Consider the following 10,000-nt stretch of genomic DNA (forward strand, 5'->3'; position numbering starts at 1 on the left):
TGTTACAGGTGTCTAGCAGGTAGAACAATCCATTACTGTCACATATTAACAAAGACATGAACAACAATGCTTTACATACCTGCGTGAACACACCTCCCTGGGCTACAGCTCATTTTTGCATTCCATTTAAAACAAGAAAGTCATTGACACTGTTGGAGACACTGTTCAACTTGTCAGATGAACAATATGTTTTATGAATGAATCTGATGTGGAGAAAAAGTCTATATAGTTGCAGATGGCCGCCCACTTTGAGCCTGGTTCTGCCTGAGGTTTCTTCCTGTTAAAAGGGAGTTTTTTCTTGCCATTGTCGCTAAATGCTTGCTCATGTGGGAATGTTGGGTCTCTTTATAAATTAAAACTTGAAGAGTACGGTTTAGAACCTGCTCTATGTGTAAAGTGCCTTGAGATAACTTTGTTGTGATTTGGCGCTATACAAATAAAGATTGATTGATTGATTGATTGATATTCAGAATGTCTGGTAGTTTCAAAAGTTGGTCAATCACATTTTTTTTTATATATTTAACCCTCAGAAAGTTGGGTTCACCAAGCGTGTGATATTTAGGCTGGCTTTCTGAGGCTGCACACTTTTCTTGCACTTTACACAGAAACAGCAGGTGTGGAGAGAGTATGATTGCTATTCAGGGAATGTGGCACGACTGGTGTTTATGTCTGCATACCTCACAGCCCTTCATCCCGCCCTCACACACTCTCTGGATCACCCAACATCAATCTTCCAGCTAAATTATAATCTACCGTATAAACTCATTATATTTAAATTCATTAAGATAAATCAAACTCTCTTTGAAATGGTTGTATTATTAACATTGCTAATATCCATTTTTTTTATGATCTTGTGTTTGAGGTGAGATATGTGTTGTGTTTGTTTTGCTCAATGAAGCATTTTTTCAGCTGCTGTTTGAATGTCTTGCTCATGTATTAATCTGAATATTCATAAATATTCATTCAGCCTGATCATAAACATTCATTATCCTGCAATGGCGTGTTAGTTGAAGTCTTACCCACAAAAACACACACACACACACACACACACACACACACACACAAACACACACACGTCTTTACCCATATACCTCTCAGTTGGGTAAATAATGGACAAAACAGTCTGAACAGTCTGTCCAAAGAAACGGCAATCTTTGTGGTTCTACTGTGTGTGTGTGTGTGTGTGTGTGTGTGTGTGTGTGTGTGTGTGTGTGTGTGTGTGTGTGTGTGTGTGTGTGTGTGTGTGTGTGTGTGTGTGTTTGTTCAATCACCTGGATAATCGTACTATTTACCTTTAACAAAGGCTGATGTAATAGATTTACTGTATACACAGCAGATGACATAGTTGTGTAGTTGTGTAAAGTTAAATCAAAGGGCAAATTCAAAAAAATCAAGCTCTCTCTCCCACACACAGTATTTGACGTAAGCTTTATTAGTATTACTACTTAGCAGTGATAAAATGTATACACAATCAAATACACTCATGCATATAAAGTGAAAATACATTTTAAAGGATGCATATTCTGCACATTTCCAGGTCTAAATTTGTATTCTGGGGCTAGACTGGAATGACTGGTATGATTTACAGTTAAAAACTTACTAGTGCAGTGCATGTTCAAACATTTAATGATAATAAATAGTGATGTAAAAATAGTTCAGTAGGGATGCTGACAGTCAATGTGGAATATTATTTAGTCAGTGGTAGTGGTAGGGGACACAGTGTGTTGACAGCTCTCACTGCTTGGGGGAAGAAACTGTTCAGTGTCCTGCTGGTCCTGCAGTGGATGCTGCTGAGCCGTTTTACTGATGGTAAAAAGGAAAACAAGCCGTGGGATGGGTGGTGAGGATCCTTTATTATGGCTGTTGCCCTACGGATGCAGCAGTCCTTGTAAATGTCCAGCAGTGTAGGAAGAGGGGCACCAGTGATCTTCCTGGCCGTCTTCATAATGCTGTGCAGCTGTGATGTTTCTCATGCCCTTTGCAATTGCCGAACCAGGAGATGATGATGTAGGAGAGGATGCTTTCAATTGTGTCCTTATAGAAGGTGGTCAGACTAGCCTTCCTGAGTCTACGCAGAGGGAAGAGTCGCTACTGGGCCTCTTTAATGATGGCTGTGGTGTTGATGGTGGAGGACAGGTCGTCTGCCAGGAATTTAGTGCTGCTGTCCCTCTCTACAGCTGCACCGTTGACGTACGAGGGACTGTATGTGTGCTCACCAGACCTGAAATCCACCACCATCTCCTTTGTTTTGCCCACATTGAGCAGGAGATTATGGGACTTGCACCTTGATGTTAAGTGATCCACCTCCATCCTGTATGCGGACTCCTCGCTGCCCGTAATAAGACCTATCACGGTTGTGTCATCTGCATATTGAATGATGTGGTTTGATGTGTGAGAGGCGGTGCTGTCAGATGTGAGTAGGCAGAACAACAGGGGGACTGAGCACGCAGCCTTGTGCTCACTGTGATTGTTCTTGAAGTTTTATTTCCTGAGAAACTGAGAACCCAGTTGCAGGTGCCAGAGTCTACATTCAGCGACCTCAGCTTCTTCACCAGCTGTGATGGTATAATAGTATCGAAGGCCGAGCTGAAGTCTAAGAAGAGTACTCTGGCATAGGTGTCCTTTTTTTCCAGGTGAGACAGGATGAGGTGGAGCATGGTGGAGATGGCGTCCTCAGTAGAGCGGTTAGCCATGTACGCAAACTGGAGAGGGTCCAGGTTGACAGGGAGACAGTCCTTTAAGTGCCGCAGGATGAGCCGCTCAAAGCATTTCATCAGCACAGGTGTAAGAGCCATGGGGCGGAATTCGTTCAGGGTGGTCGGGTTGGACTTCTTTGGCACCGGGACTATGGTGGCACTCTTGAGACACTTAAGCACCACTGCCTGTCTCAGAGACAAGTTAAAGATGTCTGTTATAACATCCTTTAGTTGCTCTGCACAGTATCTCAGAACCCGCCCAGGGATGTTGTCAGGTCCCGTAGCCTTCCGCGGGTTAATGCTGGCCAGGGCCTTTTCCACTCCAGCTGTTGAAAGCTGAAGGAACTGGTCGCTGGGTTCGGGTGGGGCCTCGAGTGCCTGTTGGGGGTTGCTGTCCTCAAAGCGCTAAAAGAAGAGTCATTGAGGCACATTGATGTGGAGCCCTGCCACAGACGACGAAAGTTGAATTATTTGGTACAAAGTTTTTATGGTTACACCACTTAGAAATAAACCCACTCTGTTCGGATTGGACAGATTAAAACAGTTTCCCCTGTGTCTGGAGGCTACACAAACACACTACAGTAGCAGGATTTCTTTTTCTTTTTCTCCTTCTTTACTCGGAATGGAAACTTCTGAGATGCATCCGTAAATGTTTGAGCTGAAATCTGATCCAAAATATGACACGTGGAACAGACAACTACCATAACAAACCACAACATTTACTACTATGCTCGTTTGCCATATTTTGGTGTTATTTACTTTAAGAAGCCACATTGTGACACAATGCATTTGTTGAAATTAAACTGAATACTTCTGGAGGATCAATATTCAATAAGATACTGTGGAGCCCAATTATGGAAATAGACATTTGCACTAACTTACTGATTCTCTCTTTGCCCTGATACAAAATGAAACTACATAACATAATTAGTCTCTACACCAATTCACATTCATAAATTCCCCATCAGTCATTAATAAATGTTTGATTAATCCTTAATGAAGCTGTCAAAGAGCAAACAGAGTGTATTCAATTAATATATGGGAAAAAAGAGAATCACTATATACAGTATGATCCACAAGAACATTTTGTAGAATATGAAGCATAATAAAGAATAAACAGAATAAATGCATGTCAAATTTGTACATTTGCATATATAAATGTGTATCTGTTGCACAAAACTTTAAAAAAAGATGCATTTTGCTGTTTTGCTTTGTTTTATTTCGCAATGTTTGCACATAATGTTATTTAGGTTAATGATATTAATGTTTACTTTGGATATTTTACTTTGCATTATTATTGTGTTGTATCTCTTATAGGTGAGGTTTTAAAATAAGCCTATAGTGGGGTTCTACTGTGGTGCAGACACATTTAAAAGTTGCTGTAATTTTGAAGTTGTTACTGCCTATAAAGTTTTCAGGTCTATACTATATGTTGCTTTGTGATTTTAACAGGAGATAACCAATTTGAAATGCATTACTATTGTATAATACTTTAAAACATAGGGTTTATGTGGAAGCTGACTTAGAATCACATTGAATTCACCTAATAAAAATTGCATGTAAAATGTACATGTAATTGCAATACTTAAAAGTCAATGTTTTTGGTATAATTATTTTTTTGAGTGCACCCACACATGTGTTTTATTTTTAATTTACTATTTTTCTCTGACTTTTATTTTACAAATGTGCAAATAAACCAATAAATCAAAGCTCCAACACAGCACATAAAGGGTATTCAGTTATATCTTGATATATCTCAGATATCTATATCTGAGGTTTGATAGAGAGACAGAATAAAGGAAGGAGGGAGCGTCTGGATGAGACACAGGAGAGATTGATTTTTTTGGAAGATCAAAGCTACACTATACCAGCCTGCTGATCACAGTCAACACAAAGAAGTCTGCCTCTGTTTTCTGAAGCAGCATGAAACACACTGTCTCCCCATTCTTTGTCTGTTGCTCTCTTTGACCCCCCCCCCCCCTTTCTCCTCTATATCGCTTCACTTATAACCACCTCACACATATCTATATTAAAGCTGCTTCCTGTCAGCCTTCATCACCTTTACTCACCTACACAACAAAACTGTACCTAGAAATAAAATCTACAGCAGGAGGACTTCAATTAACATAAATCATTTCAATAAAACTTCAATCTAAATCTTCTGTAATATACTTGTATCATAATATGTAAATGCACATGCATCTAACTCGTCTATGATGCTATATCGAGCCAAGCATCAAAGCTACGCAAATAGTACATGCATGTGTTACTATAGTTACCAGTAATAGATGGTTATAGTTAGATGGAGGCATTTGGACATTGCTTCGCTGACAAGGTGCACGAGGATCATGTGAAGTGAATGAAACACTGCAGCAGTTCAAAGAGAAGCCTAACCACACACTGTGATGTGAAAGCACGCTGAACTGTTCCTCCTTCTGCTTAAGCTGAAAACTTTGAACTTGAATGCAGATGTTAGATGTGTCTTTGCCTCAGTTTGCATCACTCTTAACAAAAATGTGTGTGCTTAAGCCCCCCCGTCCATCTTTCCATCAACCTTGTGTGCTGCTTTTAACATTCATTTGTCTTCAGTCGGTGTCGGTATGTCAGTAGTAAAGTCTTTTGGCCTCTTAACCCTTTACATACTGTTCATATTTTGACTCATAATTAGTCTCTACACCAATTCACATTCATAAATTCCCCATCAGTCATTAATAAATGTTTGATTGATCCTTAATAAAGCCGTCAGAGAGCAAACAGTGCATTCTATTCATTTATGGAAAAAAAGACATCCATAAATATGAAGAATATTTTTAGATTTTTGGATTTTGACAATTTGTACCTTGGTGTATATATATATACAAATATGTGCATAAGCTGAACAAAATTAAAATGATGTGTATACTGTTTTTACAGCTCTCAAATGTAAAAAATTGGGTCAACTTTGACTCTGAACAGTATGTAAGGGTTAAGATGGAACATGTTGTAGTAGTAGTTGTCATAGCAGTAACTATGACACAAGGATATTCAAATTACTTACAAATACTGTAACCCTGCTGTCCACTTATATGTGCATACTACTGTAGTGGGATCAGGTCCACAGTGAGTCAGATCAGTTTGTTAACACACCTTCTTGTCCAGACCGTCTTCCAGAGTGTGTTAATCTGAAGAAGAAGAAGAAGAAGAAGAAGCACCATGACAATAATAGAGTGTTTATTTACCAGCTTGTTTAGAGTCACACTCAAGGATTCCTAAGCTGTAAAAGCAGTCATTCTTTTTCAATGAAAGCAAATTGACCCGTTTGGTTTGACTATTTATAAAGCATAAGGTATAAATTATCACCCAATTTTGTGTTGGACCTTTTCAGCCGACTTCATTCCAACTTATTACTACGGGTTTTACACATATTTTTAGAAATGATGGTCGACAAACCTCTTTTAAAAGGAATTATACCTCTTTTTTTTTTAGATACTGGAGGGATAGTATAGAATTTGGTTATTGCAGTCTCCAGTTTCCTGGAACTATACAATTCATTATGTATTAATATTAGACTATTACTATAATTATTGTTCTAGTTTTTTTTTAAATTACTTTTTGGGCTTTTTTGCCCTTTATTGTACAGTTGGTGGCAGAGAATCTGACAGGAAACAAGGGGGAGAGAGGAATGGGTATGACATGCTACAAAGGTCCCTTGCTGCACTCTAACCAGGTGCATTGTGGGTATATGTTGTGCACTGTAACCACTCAGCTATGAGGGAGCTCCGTTCTAGATGTTTTCTTTATCTAGAGTATTATGCTTTATTCCTCAGACTATTCAGTCAACAATGTGGTTTTGAAATGTTGCTTTCATTTATTTTTTAAATGACAGGAATATAGACTGGAAACATTTTTCTTACTAAATAATATACATTCATATTTGTACATTAGATTATTCTTGTCAAGTTCACAGCCTGCCCAATAACTCTACTGCAAACTTGATATTGGCCAACATGATGGATCTACCATACGGGCAATGTGGGCAAGTTCTCAGGGGAACGTGAGCAGAAAGGGGCCCTCAATGAAAAAAAAAAAGTGTGCTTTTTTTTTTGTCAGGCTCTACAGAAATATGAAACAAGGCTTGACCCCTTCTCTTGATGTTGATCATTATGAAACCTTGTATGTCCAAAACTAAATAAGGAATTACGAAGTTTCCACCCGACAGCAGCGTTATCCAATCAGACACAGCCTCAGCCTCACACAACTAGCAGAAAAGAGACAGCACTATCCTGTTAATACATAACTTTTTTTAAAGGCTAAAAGAAGAGGAGGTTGGACCCTGGATTAATTATGGGGGGTACAGCGGGCATGAGCTAGGGACCCCTGGGGGTACAAATCCATCCTTACAATGACCAATAGCCCACACACTCATAGCATCAAGTGGTTGATTTCACAGTTGTTTTCATTTCAGAGCATCACAGTTCAGCAGAGCTCACTCTCACCCTCCAGTTTCTAGTTTCTTTTTCACTCACAGATGTATTTTTATACTCTAAACCAGCACTTAAATGCACGAGCACTTGGATCCACAAAGGGAAGTTCCCATTGGAGTTCAACGCCTACCATTCATCCACTGCAGCACACAGTGAAGTGTACAGCACATTAAGTCTGTTTGCTTAGACTTCACAGGCAGTTAAAATGTGGATTCTAATTTTAACCCTAACTAGTACAATTATGGAGTAGTTTACAATTGTACAATTGTGCTCAGTTCTTCAAATGATGCTGGTTTGTGCCAACAAGCTGAGGTCAAACTGGACTGCAGGTCACAGCATTTTATGTGACAGCAGGAAGGGGACAAAGAGGATTTGGGGGCACAGAGACACAGTGGGGGTGGAGGGGAATCCCAGCATAGGACCTGTGTCCTAGCAACCCGCTCCCAAAACACCAGGGGTGCTAAGCTAATTACATCGTCTCCGTACTGGACCTTAATTTATGCACCAATATGTCAGCCTGCTCTAACATATTTCTGTGGTGCTGCATGTCTGATTACTTTTGTAACCTGCTTTCCATCAGTTTCAGCACACACACGCACGCACACACACACACACACACACACGCAGAGAGAGAGAGAGAGAGAGAGAGAGTGAGAGAGAGAGAGAGAGAGAGAGAGAGAGAGAGAGAGAGAGAGAGAGAGAGAGAGAGAGAGAGAGATGATCATTTCTGAGCACATTTCAACAACAAACAATAAAAGCATTGAGACAAAGTGCAAAATAAGCACTTTATAAAAGAACATTTAAGTCCAGTCAAAATGGTTATTAAAGAGTTAAATGAATAGCAATTAAAAACATGACGGTTTACATTTACAATCACACTATGTATCTGTCCAATGTTACATAACACAGGAGACGATTTCAATTCATTATATTAAATGTGAATAAACAGTATTTTTGAATGAATGAGTCAAACATGAGGAAAAGTTATTACATTTCTGTCTACAAGAAAGTTTAGTTTGAGAGTATTTTCTTCTCTCAAATGTAAAACTGGGTCAAATTAGACCCTGAACGGTATGTAAGGGTTAAAAGAGCTGAGAGATGCAGCAGACCTGCAGTTTGTTCCAAATATATGGAGCATAAAAAAACTGCTTCTCCAGGTTTAGTTTTCTGGGTCCCAGACAACCTGAGAGGTCTGGATGGTTCATAACGTAGCAGGAAATCAAAAAGTGTATTTTGGCCCTAAACCATTTGGTGCTTTATAAAACAATACCAGTGGTGGATGAGTTGGGGGGGCGGGGGGCAAAGTACAGCAAACTACAGCAAAGTGCCCTCTAAGGTGCCCCCACAGTATGATAAAATGTGAGAGAAAACATGATATGCCCTTTAAATGAAGATTTGTTGGAGATCAAAGGTCTACTATACCAGCCTGCTGATCAGACTCAAACACAAAGAAATCTGCTTCTGTTTCATGGAGCAGCATGAAATACTTTCTCCCCATCTCTGCCTTCTGCTCTCTCTCTGACCCTCTCTCTCCTCCACATCTCACTCTTTTTATCTCTTCACTGTATAATCACCTCATATATTTTTTGTGACAGGCTGCGGCTGACGATGCTAAATTCGAGTTTGCAGAGTCAGTTGAGTGCTTCCCGTTTCTTAGCAGATTCACCATTCTTGCTGTATTTTGAACATAAATAACTGGATGTGCTGTGCTTTTATCAAGTTGGGGGGGACAAAGGATGATTCTTAAAGCCAGTGGCGGGAGTAGGCTGGGGGAAGGGGCAGAGGGGGGGGGGGGTACGTTTGGTCCCAGCAGTATCCAGCTCTTTCATCTGGTCAGTGAGGAGGGTGACCTGTGTGGAGTTTGGTGGCGGTTGTTGGTGAGGAGGGTTAGGGTTAGGGTGTCTCCCATGTTTAAAGCTCTTTTCAACTTTGTGTCTTCTTCTAGTTATGATTCCTCTTTTCTCTGGTCCCTGGCAGAGGAACCATTAATAGGTTAGAGATAAACTATTTTTCTCCTGACTTGTTAAGGTAAAGTCCAGCTGCCTTAACCCTCCTGTTGTCCTCAGGTCAAGAAACGACAGGAGGAAGGGAGGGAAGAAGTAAGGAAGGAAGGAAGGAAGGAAGGAAGGAAGAAAGGAAGGAAAGAAGGAAGGAAGGAAGGAAGGAAGGAAGGAAGGAAGGAAGGAAGGAAGGAAGGAAGGAAGGAAGGAAGGAAGGAAGGAAGGAAGGAAGGAAGGAAAGGAGTAAGGAGGGATGGAGGAAAAGAGGAAGGGAGGAAGGAGAGAAGGAAGACAGGATGGAAGGAAGGAAGGAAGGAAGGAAGGAAGGAAGGAAGGAAGGAAGGAAGGAAGGAAGGAAGGAAAGGAATAAGGAGGAAGGGAGGAAAAGAGGAAGGGATGAAGGAGAGAAGGAAGGAAGGAAAGGAGTAAGGAAGGATGAGGAAAAGAGGAAGGAAGGAAGGAAGGAAGGAAGAAATGAAGGAAGGAAGGAAAGGAGTAAGGAGGGAGGGAGGAAAAGAGGAAGGAAGTAAGGAGAGAAGGGAGGTTGGAAGGAAAGGAGGAAGGAAGGAAGGAAGGAATGAAGGAAGGATGGAGGAGGGAGCAAACAAAGAGGGAAGGAGGGGGAGAACGAAGGAAAAATTAAAGAAAGAGGGAAGAAAGACAGTCAAAACAGATGGGGTCAATTTGACCCGGGAGGACGACAGGAGGGTTAAAGAGATGTCTGCAGTAGGATACATTTGCAGATGGAGATTCTGGATCCTGGAACAGTGGAGCAAATCTGTCTCTAGACTCCCGTTTCCATTAAAGAAGTTCCGGGTACAATTTTAAACTTTACAGGAGC

This window comes from Scomber scombrus, chromosome 18 (assembly GCF_963691925.1).
Source record: "Scomber scombrus chromosome 18, fScoSco1.1, whole genome shotgun sequence".
Taxonomy (NCBI): Eukaryota; Metazoa; Chordata; class Actinopteri; order Scombriformes; family Scombridae; genus Scomber; species Scomber scombrus.